Source organism: Apodemus sylvaticus, chromosome 17 (genome assembly GCF_947179515.1).
Source record: "Apodemus sylvaticus chromosome 17, mApoSyl1.1, whole genome shotgun sequence".
NCBI lineage: Eukaryota > Metazoa > Chordata > Mammalia > Rodentia > Muridae > Apodemus > Apodemus sylvaticus.
The window spans coordinates 53,020,768-53,035,979 of NC_067488.1; the positions used below are offsets into that span (position 1 = coordinate 53,020,768).

Genomic DNA, 15,212 nt, shown 5'->3' on the forward strand with positions numbered 1-15,212 from the left:
GCATGGGAAAGGTCCTGAGTTCGAGTCTCAGTTCTGCACAAATGACAGAAAAGGGGTCTCTGAAACAATGTACCCTATGGAAGAATTTGCTGACCATCATGTTTGTGAAAATATGGCAGACCCAGAAATATAAACACGAGTAATGTAGTTTATTGTCACTCAGGGAAAGTGCCCAGAACAGTCACATCTACAGAAAAAGGGACCCAGAACTTGGTGACTACAGCCTACGTAATGCATAGGTAGGAGACTTTCTGCCTCTCCCCAGGTTGGCTGTAATTATGCCCTCCGCCCAGTCCCTGCCATCTTCAGGACAGTCCACAGCTCCTTCACAGGGTTCTGGTGTCTCCACAGCAAGGGCAGTCTGGGATGATGCCCAAGTGCACTGTCAATAAAACAGTTCAGCGTGGGAAGGGCCATGGCCAGGCGACAGAGAAGTGCCTCTCTCAGCCCACATTGTCCCAGACCCTAGCTCAGGCTTCTGCAACGAGCTTCGTGCCATCTTGCCCTCAGACACTCTCATCCTGGTTGCAGAGGGGACACCTGGACACCAAGGGTTTCTGTTTTTATCGGGATCTCAGAGCCAGGGTTGGCTGATGGTCACTGGGATGATCCAGAGGTTGACAACTAGCTCTAGGCCAGGCATATATATGTGATGGGCCCCACTTCTCCCAGTAGCCTGAGCCTTGAGGTGTGTGTGTGTGTGTGTGTGTGTGTGTGTGTCCCTCTAGGGACAGGTGCTGATCTTGGGCAGTTTAATTTGTCCAAGGAGAGGGAGGACAGGCTTGACCATTATACTAATGTCACCAAAGCTCAGCACTGAGTCCTAATGGTGGCATGGTTCCCCTAGCCCTGGGGAGGACTCCTCTAGCCCCGGGGAGGACTCCTCTAGCCCTGGGGAGGACTCCTCTGTACCCTACTTGCCTTTCCATTTCCTCTAGCGTCCTAAGCTGCTTAATTGCTCTGTGCCTGGCCTCCCGCCCTGGCCCTCCTGGGAGGAAGAACGGAGATTAAGGCTTTTGAGAACATTTAGGAAAGGATTTCCATGTGGAAACCCACAGGGTCAGCTCTGAAAAATTCACTGTGAGGAAAAAGTGCCTCAGAGATGCCCACGTCCCTCAGGGTTCCTGACACGATAGACTCAGGTAGGGAAGGTTGAGGTTGTCTGAAGGTTGGACTCTAGAGGCTGTCTGGGTCTCCAGATGCCCAGCCCCTCCTCCCAGCCTGAGAGGCCCTGAGAACTGGGGCTGCCCCACTTCTGTCTCTGTGTGGAAGAGAGGATTGGAGAGATCTGAATCTGAGATCTGCTGGGCTTGAGTGCGAGGTGTTCATCTCAGCCCTCTGGTCAGTTTCCAGCCCCTGCAAAGTCCCAGTCTGTATATTGACTGCTGTCGAGGTTGTCATTCACACTGGGGAGAACCCAGGTCCCGCTATCTTGGAGTCACAGAAGTATAGCCCCCTCCAGGAAGTCTGCCCTTATTTCATCTTGCCCCTAAACCCATACCCATGAGACCCCATCTTTTCCTGACACCAATCGCTCCCCTGCTAAGCTCTCCTCCCTCTGCTGGCCACTGAGACAGGAGTGGACTTAGAACACACTCTATCTCCCGCAGTGAAACAGCATCCGTGGCCTGTGAGGCCTTCTGTGGAACGCACGGCACTGACTCCTCTGAGATTTATATTCGTGTATCTCAGTACTTTGAAGATAGACCAGACCCTGAGTTTGGCACTCAACACATTGAGGTGGAAGTCACTGTCCAAGGGGTGGGGGTGGGGGATTCCTGGTGTCCAAAGTTGGACTTTAGAGGGCTCATTCCTGGGTTTCTCTGTCAAGTCAGAAGGGTCCTAGGCTAGGGCCTGACTGTAGGTTTCAAGCAGGGTCTTAGCTTAGGGTTCCCAGGCCTGAGGGAGTCCTGGCCCTACAGGATCCCAACCTCATATCCTCAGGCATCTCTGGGACAGTGGCATGACACCATTCTCAGGGTCAGCTGTATCCACTTCAGCCTGTGGCCCAGCAGGTCCTGCCCAGGGTAAGTGACCCTGTCTGTGGCTGAATCTGACTGTGACCCAGCCTTCAAAAGTCTCAATGGTTTTCAGCTCCATGGTTCAACTGAGCCCTTCATGCCTCATCTGAGTCTGGCCTCAGAGAAGTCTACCGGGATTGTCATCCCTGGTTGGGAGAGAGAATCACTGTTAGATGCCCTGACCTGGGACATGCAGGAAGTGACACCTACTGGATTTCACTCCACTGGAAAGGAACAGAGACTGAAGGAAGTCTGTCCTGCTCTGAGGACCTGTGATACCCTTAGAGGTTGCTGCCTTATGCTGGCTGGGTAGTCACGGAACACGATCTACTGTGCACACAACTTAATTGTTATCGATTATCAATTATCAACTTAACAATTATCTTGGCTAATGTCCACACTAACCCAATACCCACAGACCAGTTCATCACAGAGGAAGCAAAGGCTCAGAGAGGTAGAGTAAACTGTCCAAGACATTTTACTCAGACACTCAGCCCTGAGACCTGAGGCAAAGAGCATTCTACCTCTGAGCAGCAAAACAGCATGAAGGCCCGAGAGGCCTCCTGCGGAGCACAAGGCGTAGGCTCACCCGAGATTTCTCCCTGTGTGTTCCAGCACTTCGACAAAATGGTCAGCTGCCTAAGCTGGTAGCTAGCTCTGCCACCAACAGTAAGACCTGGGTATTTGAGAGTGACTGAGGTTTGACAGGGTCCAGGACCATGGCCGACATGCACCGCCACGGCCACGGCCCACCCTCTCTGTGGGGTCAGCTGGGGACTGCTGCTCTAAGAGCTCAGGGTTATTTTTAAACACTGAATTTGCCGAGGCTGGGAGGGGAGGGACAAGGGCATGTGAAGAGAAACAGACCTTGGTGAGACAGATGAGACCCCACCGCCAAGAATGGATCTGTTTTCTCATCAGCAGGGCTCGGCAGGGCAAAGGCATGCTGAGAGAGGGACAGCGGGCCCTGAGGGAGATACTGGAGGGCCTCATCAATGGCCTGGACACTCAGCAGCTACAGCGGCTCCCTGCTGCCTGTCTTTTAGCCTGCCTTTAGTCCTGATTCCAGCCTGCTGGGCAGGAGCAGAGTACCCCTGCCCCCCATGGCCTAGAGGGTCAAGGTCAGCCAGACTTGTGGGTGGAGTCCTCACAGTCAGCCACTCTGCCTAGGGCTACTTTCTGACTCTGCCACCTCTTGTAACCACACCTGTAGTGACTGGAGAGCCATCTTCAGTCTTATGTGCCCTAGAGCAAACGTAGAAATGGTGCAAACTCACATGATCACTGTGCTATCTCAAGACTCTTCCTGTAGCATCAAGCCCTCATGTGGCTACAGCCACTGTCCTGGCCTGTAGCTCTTCACATGAGAGCCACCCATCACCACAGCTCCCAGGTTGCCACGGTCCCCATTCCAGAGAGCACACAAGACCATTCACCCACTTGAGAAATCAAGGCCTTGCTCCATACTGGGGCCTTGGCTCTGCCTAACCACCTGTGCCACCTGCTGCATAGATTTCTGCCTCCAGGGCCCGTGGCTCCCCTGAACCTTTACAATTGCTACCTCCCGAGCCCAGGCCACCCTCCCGAGTCCTGCAGCCAGGGCTAGAGGCTCAAAGGCTGGAGCCCACTTGAAACTTTCTTTCCTGATTCTCACCCCTCAAGCGCCTTCCAATATGGTGCCCACCGTGACTGTCCAGATGCTCAGTCTGGGCAGGGGCGGAGTCACTCATGTGGTTTATGTCCTGTCCTGAGACTGAAGTGAGGGGTCAAAAGGTTGCTTCTCTGCAGATAGGGGCCTCAAGAACAAGTCCCCGGTCAACTCCAGTCCCCAACTCCAGTCTCGGCCCGAAGAAGCCGAGAGCTACGGGGAGGACGGACTGCTCTGCTTTCTGGGTCCCAAGTGGCCTCAGGGAGGTCCAGAGTCTTGCCTGTGTCGTAGCCTGCCATGCCCAGGCGCTCTCTTCTGAACCATCTAGGAAGTCCCCATCGGATCTGCTATGTGGCACAGGTTGATGTCATCTTGCCTCTGAAGCAGCCATGATATCCTATGAACACCTGATGAGCTGCCACAGGAGTCAAACAGACCTGATAGGCAAGGTCCCCTGGCCATGGATGAAGGGCCTGGTGGGGACAGGCATTAAAGCAGTCACGTGATGAGCTAGTGATTGAACTTGGGCAGTACTAAGAACAGTCGTGACATTCGTGTTCATATAAATAATTCCACCAGGCCGAGGCCCTCCACGGTCTCCCTGTGGATAGCAGCGCTCTAGCCAGACATAAACAAGGGAACAGAGGAACGACAAACAGGGGATCACAGGGGGCAGTTGACAGGACCCATTTGTGTTAGGACAGGGCTCAGTATCTTTTCTCACCTTGGTTCACCATCCTTGTCTGTGCCAGAGCCTGTGCAGATACGGAGGGAATAATAGGCCAGAAGATAAGTGTCCAGCCTGGGTCTATATGCTGGAAACCAGGATGTGAGGGTCCACGTGTACTCAGAAACACACATCAGGAAAACGCATATGCCCTCATGACTGCCTGGCGTATATACAACCCAAGAAGCATGCACTCATGCATGCACCCACCCACACACAACCCAGAGGCGTGTTTATGTATACCCTATGCCCAATAGCCCACTTGTGTATATGTGTCACCAAGGGCAGTTGTCACTCAGATTCCCAGCAGTCAGCCTGATGTTAGGTGCCTGAGTTTTGGTTTTTAGGACAACACATACCTGGGACTTTGGACACGTCACTGAGTGTTTGAAGACAGATCAGAGGCTCACGCTTTGCCTCTGATCTGTTTTGGGTAGCAGGAAGAAAAACGGTGCATTCCCTCACAGTGTTAGCCAGAGTCTGGATGGGGGGAGAGGCAGGAGAGAGGAGTACCCAGCTGCCACCAGGACACATGGTCCACAGTGGGAGGGGCAGGCCAGTTCGTCATACCCTAGGACAGCTACTGTGTGTCTATCTGTGTTGGTGCCAGCCCAGTTCATCCCGTTCAGATCAGTTTGCTTTGGCTCTTTTGTCTTGTGGGGCAGCCAGTGTGGGTCACAATAGGCATCTTACAAACCCATGGTAAGCTGGTTGAGGTCATCCTCTCCTCCCCTAACTCCAGACAGGGTTTCTCTGTGTAGCCCTGGCTATCCTGGAACTCACACTGTAGATCAGGCTGGCCTTGAACTTGCAGAGATCCATCTGCCTCTGCCTCTGCCTCTGCCTCTGCCTCTGCCCCTGCCCCTGCCCCTGCCCCTGCCCCTGCCCCTGCCCCTGCCCCTGCCCCTGCCCCTGCCCCTGCCCCTGCCCCTGCTCCTTCCCCTTCCCCTTTCCCTTCCCCTTCCCCTTCCCCTTCCCCTTCCCCTTCCCCTGCCTCTGCCCCTACCTCCCAAGTGCTGGGATTAAGGGTGTGCACCACCATCCAGCCCAGTCTTCTTTGATAAGATCCACAGTTCAGAGCTTGGAGAGGCCTAGGGATGTGCCAGAGCTCTAGGCGGTGCACCATAAAAGCTGATCTGAGGCTGGGCAGCCCCAACTACAGGGAGACTCACGCTGGATTCGGGGTGTGAACGTGTCTCTCTGCATCAGCACAGATACTTTGGCACTGAACTAGCCAGGTGAGGTGGCACACTTTTCACCGGTCTGTTTCCTGGTATATGTGACTAGACCCATGCCACCCACCTTGAGGACCATGGTAAGGCTAGACAGAAGGGCTGTAGCTAGCAAAGCAGCGTACGCATCAGCCACGGCTCTGAGCTCACAAGTGGACCGGTTCCCAAAGGCATCGATTAGGTCCTGAGAGGTCCCCTTGCCCTTTAACAAGTGTGTGACAACCACGCCGGATGCCACTGTAGCCCGGCTCTGCTCAGTCTTTCCAAAGCCCCTGCTACGTTTTACTGTGCTTGCTGGAGATAGGCTTCCCAGGCTGGCAGTCTCCCCAATTCTTAATGCCACCTATATATTCTGCACACAGTAGGCACTAAACATTCCCCCACACTCCTCAGAGTAGGAACCCTGCTGACACTCAGTGTGGACATTGGCAAAGCTTTAGAAACGTCTAGATAGGAAGAAGAGAGGCCAAACAGAGGCATGGTGAGAATGACTAGTTCCTTCTGCCTAGCAACTTGGCTTGGGGTGATGGGCCGGGCACAGGGCCCAGAGCCCCCATGTGTATGAAGCCATCTTCTCCAGGAGCCCCTGTGAGGTGAGGGAGCGGAGAAGTCTCTGAACATGTGGGCCTAACTGGGGAAGAGTGCTGCAGTGTGGCTGCCTCTGGTCTCCCGAGGCCCTTCCTTCCAGAGGAGAGTTTATCCCCATTTAAGGCTGCCTTTCCTCAGTCACTGCTCCTCACCTCACAGCCAACCAGGCTCTAGAGGGTTCAAGTTCTGAGCCCAAGCAGGGCTGTCCCTTCCAGAGGCTTCCCACGCTCCACCCATCAGCGGTCCTGTGCTAGATATTTAAGGCGGGTTCCCACTGCCATCCCATTTCATAGGAGAGACAACTAAGGCCAGAGGAAGTAGGTAGCGCAGCAGCAGGTTACTGTGGCTTTCCAGGCCTGCTGGAGGCCCCTGGTGCTCTTCTCTTTTGGGGCCACCACCAGCTCCCCAATGTGTCTCAGTATCCCTCTGCTCCCGGTTAAAGAAGATTCTGGCTGAGATGACCCTTGGCCTTTTCACTATGGCCAGCCTCTGCCTCAGGCCTCCCAGCAATCAGCTGTTTAGAGGAAGGGGGACCAGCATGAGGAACCCCAGGTTCTCAGGAAGAGGTGCAACTTGAGAAATGTCCCTTACAGAGATAGGCAGGAGGAAAGGCCGGCACTCTCACTGCCTATTGGAACGCAGTCTGGTTTCTCTCCCAAGACCTCCTTGGTGTCAGGGCCCTTCACCAGGGAGTGCAGCTAAGGCCCTGAGCCTGTTTCTTCTCATAATGGGGCAGCCCACACATCCCAAAGGATATATAAGGAGGAGATGAAGCAATGACTGACTGATTCATTCATTCATTCATTCATTCATTCATTCACTCACTCCTCCACACAGCGTGTGAGATTAGCCTGGGAACCACAGATCTGCGGGGGTGGGGGTGGGGGGGGTGGGGGTGGGGGTGGGGTATTTGGAATCTTGAAGAGGGCAGAGGGAGGGCCAGGACTGGTCTAGTCAAAAGCCGTAGAAGCTGAGGTCTGGTAGGTAAGCAGGCCAGAATCAGACCAGAGATGTCTGAGTCTGTATGCTAGGACACACTGCCAGCAGTGAGCCCGGTAGTGCAAAGGTCCTGAGGTGAGCATACTCACCCACTGCCCCCTGGGGACATGATTTGCCCCCACTATGTTGGCCTACTGAGTGAGCACAGAGGACTAGAAAGCCATCCCTGGATACTGGGTAGGGAGGGGACCACGTGGTACAGTGCATTTGTCTAAAGCCAGTTGTCACCAGGGTCAGGACTACGAAAGGTGGTCAACCTTCCGGAAGTGGGAAGGCCTGGGTCAGAACTTGATCCCCCGGCCACCAACCCATTACCATGTCGGGCTGGTTCACAAAGCATCCAACTTACCCCACCTCAGAACACACACCAGGCCCTGGTCTTTCTACCCCTGAATACCCAGGCTCCCACTAATGACCCCAACTGTCTTTACCTTCTTCTGGACACTTCCATAAGACTTTCCCTATTTGCAGAGTTCTGTAAGGCGGGGGCCAGAAACATCTGCATATACTGGCTGTGATGCCCCTGCAGCGGCTGGTCTCTCTCCTGGCTCTCCAGTCACTGTCATCCCTAAACCCCAACAACGGCAAGTGGCTGGGTATAGGCAAAAGAGGCTCCCAGTCTGCCAGCCTGCCACCCCACCCACCCACGCTGCGTGTGCCGGAGGGACTCCGTCTGCTCCCAGGGATGCAGAGGCTAGGAAGGTGTCACTGGTGACCCCTTCCCTTACTCTACATAGGCCAGACACTGGGCTCACCGTCCCACGGGGCCTAACAGCTCCCGGTAAGAGTCAGTTCTCAGATGAGCATCCCTGTGAAATGTCCCAGCAGGGCTGGGGTTCTGAAGCCTTTTAGCTGGGGCTCAGCACACATGTGAACCCCAAGTCTTGGCTTAGAGAAGGCAGATAGGAGTTAGGGTGCCATTGTGCGGACCCCTCCCATACCCTCACAGCCCTGAGGCATGCAGGGAAAAAGTAAGATTCAGTAGCAGCAGCAAGGACAGGGGTCTCCGGAGCCCAGAGAGATGTCAGGGATCCTAGGCAGTCCGTCATCACTGGATGACTGCATATTGGCTTGGCCTCCCTGTCCTGATTCCATAATAACTGTCATCTCTCACCCCCCTCCCCAGCCCATTTCCCAGGGTCAAGGTCAGCATCCTGCTTGTTCACAGAGCTCTAGCATGCATCAGGGTCTGGTCTCTCTCTTCCCATCACCTTCCATTCTAGACCCTTGCTATAAGGACACTGAGGTACAGAGAGGGTCAGCACAAGCCCAAAGTCACACAGCAAGGACATGGCCAGGCCTTAGGGGCTTGTGTATGTCTTCTCTGCAGGAAGAGCCACCCTTCCCTGCTCTTTGAGATACTTCAGGCTGGGCACAACCCTAGACCCTGTATCCCAGTTTTCACATCAACCCTGTTCCTGCCTGCCCCTCCCCACATCTCCTCCACCAGATCTGTGTGGTTCAGTGCCCCCCCTGGCATTTCTACAGCAGCCTGCACTGCAGCTTCTGGGTGGCATCAAGAGCCAGGCCATAAAGGAGGCCAGCTCCCTGCGCTCCCGCCCGCTGCCCCTGGAATCCAGCCTCCTGAGCCAGGCCAGAGATAAAACTTTTTTATCCATTCTGGCAGGCAGCACACATGGGTCTGTGCGCCCTTATCTAGCCATAATCCAGATGGGCCGTGGCAGCCCAGAGGGCTGGGGGCCATGTAGGGCACCCATGTGACAGCCTTGTGGTAGGGCTGGCAGGTTATATCATCCTTAAGGCTAAGGGGTGCTGGGCTGATCCTCAGTATACAGGAGGGAGCACAGGGTGTGTGTGTGGCATACCCAGTTAGCTTGTGACAAAGCTGAGACCCAAACCTAAGTGCCTGACAAGGAGCAGGAAGTACTCTGAGTCTGAACACAGGTTCAAGTCTCAGTTCAGACACTTCTTAGCTATGCTGCTCTGGGTGAATCCCTTTGGCTTTCTGAACTTGGGCCACCCGGCTGCTTTTGTCACTGTCTTCTGAGGACCCTGGTGGTACTAAGTTGATGCCTCATTAGGATCTTCTTCTTCCTGCTTGACAGATTCATAGCCACACAGAAACCAGGTGCTTGTCAGCCAGCCGAGAAAGAACCCCAGGAGGAGCCTGTGAGGGAGGCTCACTGTGTCATATCCTGGGTTCTTCCCCTTCTACCCACCCAGACACCAGGGATGACTGACACTCTTCTTGGCTGAGTAGAGGCCCCACTGATTCAGGGACACCAGGTTCTAGAATGGTCTCACAGAGACCTAGAAATAGTTCAAAGGCCAAAAGATCAAAACGTGTCTCAAGATGGTCAAATGCAGGCACCTCTTCAAAGCAAAGAATGGTCACACTGAACATCCCAGGCCGCCCCAGGCTGCCTCAGGCTACCCCAGGCCACCCCGGGTAGCCCCAGGCCACCCCAGGCCACCCCAGCCGTGCGAAGCCAAAGGAGGTGCTTACAATCCGCAAACTGAACTCAGATCGACAGTCTTTTACAAGGCTGAAGAGAGCTCTAACATGTATATCTACTAGATGTATCGGAACACATCCGGCTGTGACAAGGCCTGCAGGGGAGAATGGGGGACTCTGTGGGACACACAGCAGCTGGCAGCTGGCCCTGGTGAAGACTGACAGGGATATTTGCTCTATCACTGACCAACAACAAATGGGCAGCTGTCAAGGCTACTACCCGGATTTAGGTAGGAAAGAGCTAGAAGCCAGGGGCAGCAACAGATCTAATTCCACGGTCTAGGTCCCTCAAATAAAATATAGAGCAATAGAGAAAATCCCTATATAAAAACCAAAAGGGGGGTCGGGGGACACAGCTTAGTGGGCAAAGAGCTTTGTCACTCACATGAGCACAAGGATCCAACTTTGGATCCCCAGCACCTGTGTAAAAAGCCAAGTGCAATAGCGTGTGCCTATCACGCCAACACTGAGCAGGGAGAGATGGGGGGAGCCCTGGAGCTCAGCAGACAGTGCAGCTGAATTGGGGGTCACCAGGCTGAGTTAGCAAGTGACATCCCCACCGCCACCCCAGTCTCAAAACATAAGATGGAAAATACCAATGTGGAACTCTGGCCTACACAGGCATGCACACACACACACACACACACACACACACACACACACACAGATACACACAGAAACACACACACATGTACACACACATATACACATGCATGCACACACATGTGTGCACTCAAGCTTAAAAATAAAATATAAATGATCATGCTTCCTTAGGCAGGCACACGGGACACTGGATCCTCCTCACTGAGGTCTTACTTCCTGGGGGCCGGGCTCAGATGCTCTTATCCCAAGAAGGACTTGTTTCCTAGTGATTTCCAGCCTCCTTCAAGGAAGCCCCAGAACCCTGTCCTTTGGGAGACTCTTTGGCCAGAGACTCCGTGCCTGGGTTCCCTCATTTATCAACCAAGGCCGACAGTAACACATGTCTTCACATCTCAGTGCTTTGGTCATACGTGGGGGATTCTCCTCTCAGAGCCCAGGTTACCTCTTAGGCAACCCCACCAAATAGCCAAGGAATACCTGGCCTCTTGGGAGCTTACTCCTTCCTCTGTAAATAGTCCCTCTCAGCTCACAGGAGAAGGCTGTGTTCTGGTCTCCTTCTTGGCCTTCCAAGAATTCACAGCTCACGGGGGTGGATACCTGGACAGACGCTGGAAGCAGAAATCCAGGTCTGCAGATTGTTAGAAGGAGGGAGAAAATAGCCCTTATTGGTGCCAGATCACATGCCTTGCCCACATCCCTAGGGGGACGACATAGGTCATTCTAAGACCTGCCTGAAGGGGGCACTATTCCTAGCAGAGGCCTTTGGAACCAGACTGGCAAGAGGTGAGAGTGAGTGGTCAGCTGGCTGGCTGGTGCTCTGGGGGCAAGGAAAGTGTGCTGTGGATGCCAATGAGCACGGCTCTCCAGCTTGGGGCCTTGGACAAACGAGGAGCCTCTTGCAGCCTCTGTGATCCCATCTGTCTAATGGGATGGTGCTCAGGTCCCACAGTTTGATGTCCATGCACTGAAGATTTTTCTCTTGCTTGGCACTATTGGGAGGTAATAGTCAGTTACGAGGTAGGGCCTAATGAGGACATGTGTGAAAGAAAGGGCTGCTGAGACTCCAGCCCTTCTTCTTACTGTCTTTTGTTCCAGTCAGAAGCAATTTCCTCTACCATACATTCCTACCATGATGCTCTGTCTTACCAGAGACCCAAAGCAAAAAGGCCACTGACCATGGGCTGATGGTCCAAAAGGATGAGCCCAGACAACCTTTCCTTGTTTTAAGTTGATTGTCTCAGGTGTTTTGTTACAGTATGGACAGCAGATCTTCAGACATGGCTGATCACAGGACCTGGAGTGTGGCTGTGGCAGATTATGAGGGATGGGTCAGGAAGGCAATGTCACTGCTCCTAGACCTGCTCTAGCTCCAACACAGATGGTCTAATCAGAGGCTGGGCGACTTCCTGTAGAGGGTTGATCACCTAGGTCTCTGTCAGTGCTGTAGTCGAGAAGCAGCTGTAGACAGAGCTAGTGAAAGGCAGATGCTATGTTCAATAAAGCTTTATTAACACAAACCAATCAGCCCAAATTTGCAAGCCCCCAGGCCACCCCTGGCCCAGCAAGCCCTCCTCTCCTGGGAGCTGGTTGGAGGTGCAGGCTCTGGGTCGGTCCATTCTGCCTGGGAACCTGGCAACTTTCTAACCTTTCCCAGTGTCCGCAGGGCTAATGCTGTCCTAGGCTGGAGTACCCTTGGGGTACCACACTGGATCCAGAGAGAGAGACAGGGAGGGAGTGTGAGGAAGAATGACAATTCCAACCATAACAGACCAAGTCACCACAGCGGCTAAGTCACACAGTGGCTGCTGTTCCAACCAGAGGCTTGTCATCTGTGATAAAGTGAAGTTGCCTCTAGGCCAATCAACCTCAAATTTATGCAAATAGGACCTCCGCAGAGACAGCAGAGCCCCTCTAGCTAACAGTCACAGTCAGTCTCTTAGCTGGCCTGGAGGACTGCGGCCACTCACACATCTGTCCCCAACCTGGTCAGTGACTGGAATTAATGAGACTCCAAGCATGCTCCCCAAAATTGGCACCAAAACAGCCACCATGAGCCAGGCAAGACTTGAATGCTCTTCTCAGTGGTAGCAATGGCTCCGGGAATGACCTATGACATGGTCACAGCCCTCAGTGGGCCAGGCCTACCTGTTCTCATTAACCGTCATCCAGGATGGTTTCTCAGAGGCATGGCTGGGTACCGAGAGGACCAGGCACCAAGGGCCACAAGGAGTGGCTCTTGATCCCTTGGTGAGCACATGTACGCTCTTACTGGCCCAGATCTGAGCAGGCTTGCAACCCTGAAGTCCCTGAACTCCAAATGAGTCAAGCCCCCAAAAGAATTCCTTACCAGCCCAACCCCCAAACTCCTCTATCTCCGATTGCTACCTCCCTGACCTGCCTTTCACCCCAGGACGAGTTACTGGGCTGAGAGGAGTGGGGGCTGTAGAGTAAGTAAAGGACACCCCCATTTATACCCCCCAAAAGAAATACCAGCTAAGACCCAGGTGTCCTGTCGGAGCCTAGCACATGGGGCCCTGGTGCCTCCTTACCCAGGCATGGCTGGAGTCACTGGTTCTAGTTGATAGCTTCCCTCAGGACCAAGCCAAACCTCTGATTTTTCACACCTAGAAGTGGGAGATACCCAGCTCCCAAGGGTGTCCTTTTCCTGCCTGTGCCTCCTCCTAGGTCAGATCCTAGCACTCCTGCCCCATGAGTTCTCTCTTCTGCTCCCTTGCATCAGCTGCGACCTCTTCCTTCACGGTCTCCTCAACCACAACCCTGCACCACCAATGGAGACGAGAGAGCTAATCACACTGTCACAAGAACACCAATATAGCATCCCCCTGTGGGCACCAGGTCTGCCCCTCCCCACCGCTGCCCAAGATGCCAAGGGCGGATGATGGAAGGCCCATTCGGCAACCTACACAGCTTTAGGGCACTCACCTTGAGGAGAGCTCGCCTTGGGGGAATACCTGGGGAGTTTATTTGGAGGGGACACTCACCTTAGGGAACCATCTTAGGGACCACGCCTGTTAGATTTTCATCAACTTCACACAAGCTAGAGTTATCTGGAAACATCAGGTGAGAGAAGGCTTCCATCAGATTGGCCTATGGGCGTGTCTGTGGTGAATTTTCTGGAATGGTGATTAATGTGGGAGGACATCAGTACACAGTACCTCCCCTGGGCAGGTGGTCTTAGGTTGTATAAGAAAGCAGGATAAGGGCTGGAGAGATGGCTCAGCAGTTAAAAGCACTGACTGCTCTTCCAGAGGTCCTGAGTTCAATTCCCAGCAACCACATGGTGGCCCGCAATTGCCAGAAATGGGATCCGGTGCTCTCTTCTGGTGTGTCTGAAGACAGTGACGTGTACTCATATACATTAAATGGATAAATTTAGAAAACTAAAGAGTAAGGCATGAGGGATAAGCCATTAAGCAGAGTTCCTACATGGCCTCTGCTTCTGTTCCTGCTTCCAGGTTCCTGCCTTGAGTCCCTGGCCTGACCTCCCTCAGTGACGGAGTGTGACTTGGGTGGGGGGGGTGTGAGCCAAAAACAAAACAAAAGCATTTCTTCTTCTTCTTCATGTTGGTTCGACTTTGTGTCTTATCACAGCAACAGGAAGCAAACTTAGAAGCTCACCTTGGAGGCTGCCCCTGGGGGGGAGACCTGGGAGTGGGCAGAGCCCCACCATGCACACTCAGAGGGAAACGTGTCCCCCTGGTGCACCCTAGGAAGTGTGTCCTTTCCCAACTGGAAAGCGTCTGGTTGTGGAGAGGAAACTGCTGTGTCTTGTGGCCTCGGTTGCTGTTTGGGTAAACAGCAAGCACTTTGGAGGTCTAATTAGCACTGCTTTGGGGTGGGGGTGGGGGAACTGTGGGCCCAGAACTTCCTTCCACCCAGGAGGTAGGATCAGAGGCTTCTGTGAAAGAGCTTGGTCAGCAAAAACCCAAGGAGAATCAGCAACGGGAGGGGATCTGAGGTGGGGGCTGCCCGCAGACGGCGGCCACGGCTACAGCTACAGAGGGCAAAGCGACATCAATCTGGGAGGAATTGCACACATGACTTAGTCTTTAAGTAGGGTGCCAATTCTGCCCTGATGTGGGGAGGCTTGAGGGTGGATTTTGACCTCGGGAGTTGTCCCTTTTCCTGCCTGGCCCCTGTGTGTGCTTAAGGGACACAAGGAGTAGCCAGGACCACTCGTGGGCCTCACAGGAGGCCACAGGCCTGATCTGAGACACGGACACTCTCAGGACCCTGTGTCAGATCACATGTGGCAGATGGGAATTGGAGCCACATCTCAGACTCTGGGCACAGGGTATTTCTACACCGCCTCCAGCAAGTCCAGCCCCCATCCATGCGACAGCTGCATGGCTCAGAGTGGGAACTCAGATACTTGGGGCCCAAAGGCTTCCTGCGCTCCGACATTAATCCTCTTGCCTTCTGGGGAAACACCTCCTTATCCCAGAGACTAAAATCTGTAGAGTCAGGTAGAAGTTTAACTGCTTCCAGTGGAACCAGTTAGAGGGAAAGACAGACCTACTGTGTGCCCAGCTCTGCCAACCTTGGCCCCTTAAATATTCAAACATAGGGCCCTGCTCTCCGTTTTCAGAAGAGAAAACTAAGGCCAGAGAGACAGCCCTGCTCGCCTAATATCACACAGCAGCTGCGCTCCTGGGCTTTAGACCTAAGCTTGTCTGAGCTCCACGGTCCAGAATCTTTCTGAGCCTTGGCTCTTGGCTTTGGGCTTTAAGGGAGAAATGGGGTTCAGGGGAGATAAACTTAGTCCTCCGTGTCCCAAAACCAACTGGTTTTGGTCACCAGGAGTTCCCTCCCATCCCCGTGACCGAAGAAAGAACAGGGCTATTTGAACCACTAGTGCTCCCAATGCCAAGAGGTGCCTACAGACACCTGCAGACAA

At 53.7% G+C, this 15,212-nt stretch overlaps 1 protein-coding gene across 1 annotated transcript in view; it reads right to left on the minus strand.

Annotated features, from left to right (window-relative positions):
• Shisal1 (shisa like 1) overlaps positions 1–15,212 on the minus strand; it is a 64,865-nt gene that overhangs the window by 40,679 nt on the left and 8,974 nt on the right. The gene's annotated exons all lie outside the window — the stretch shown is intronic.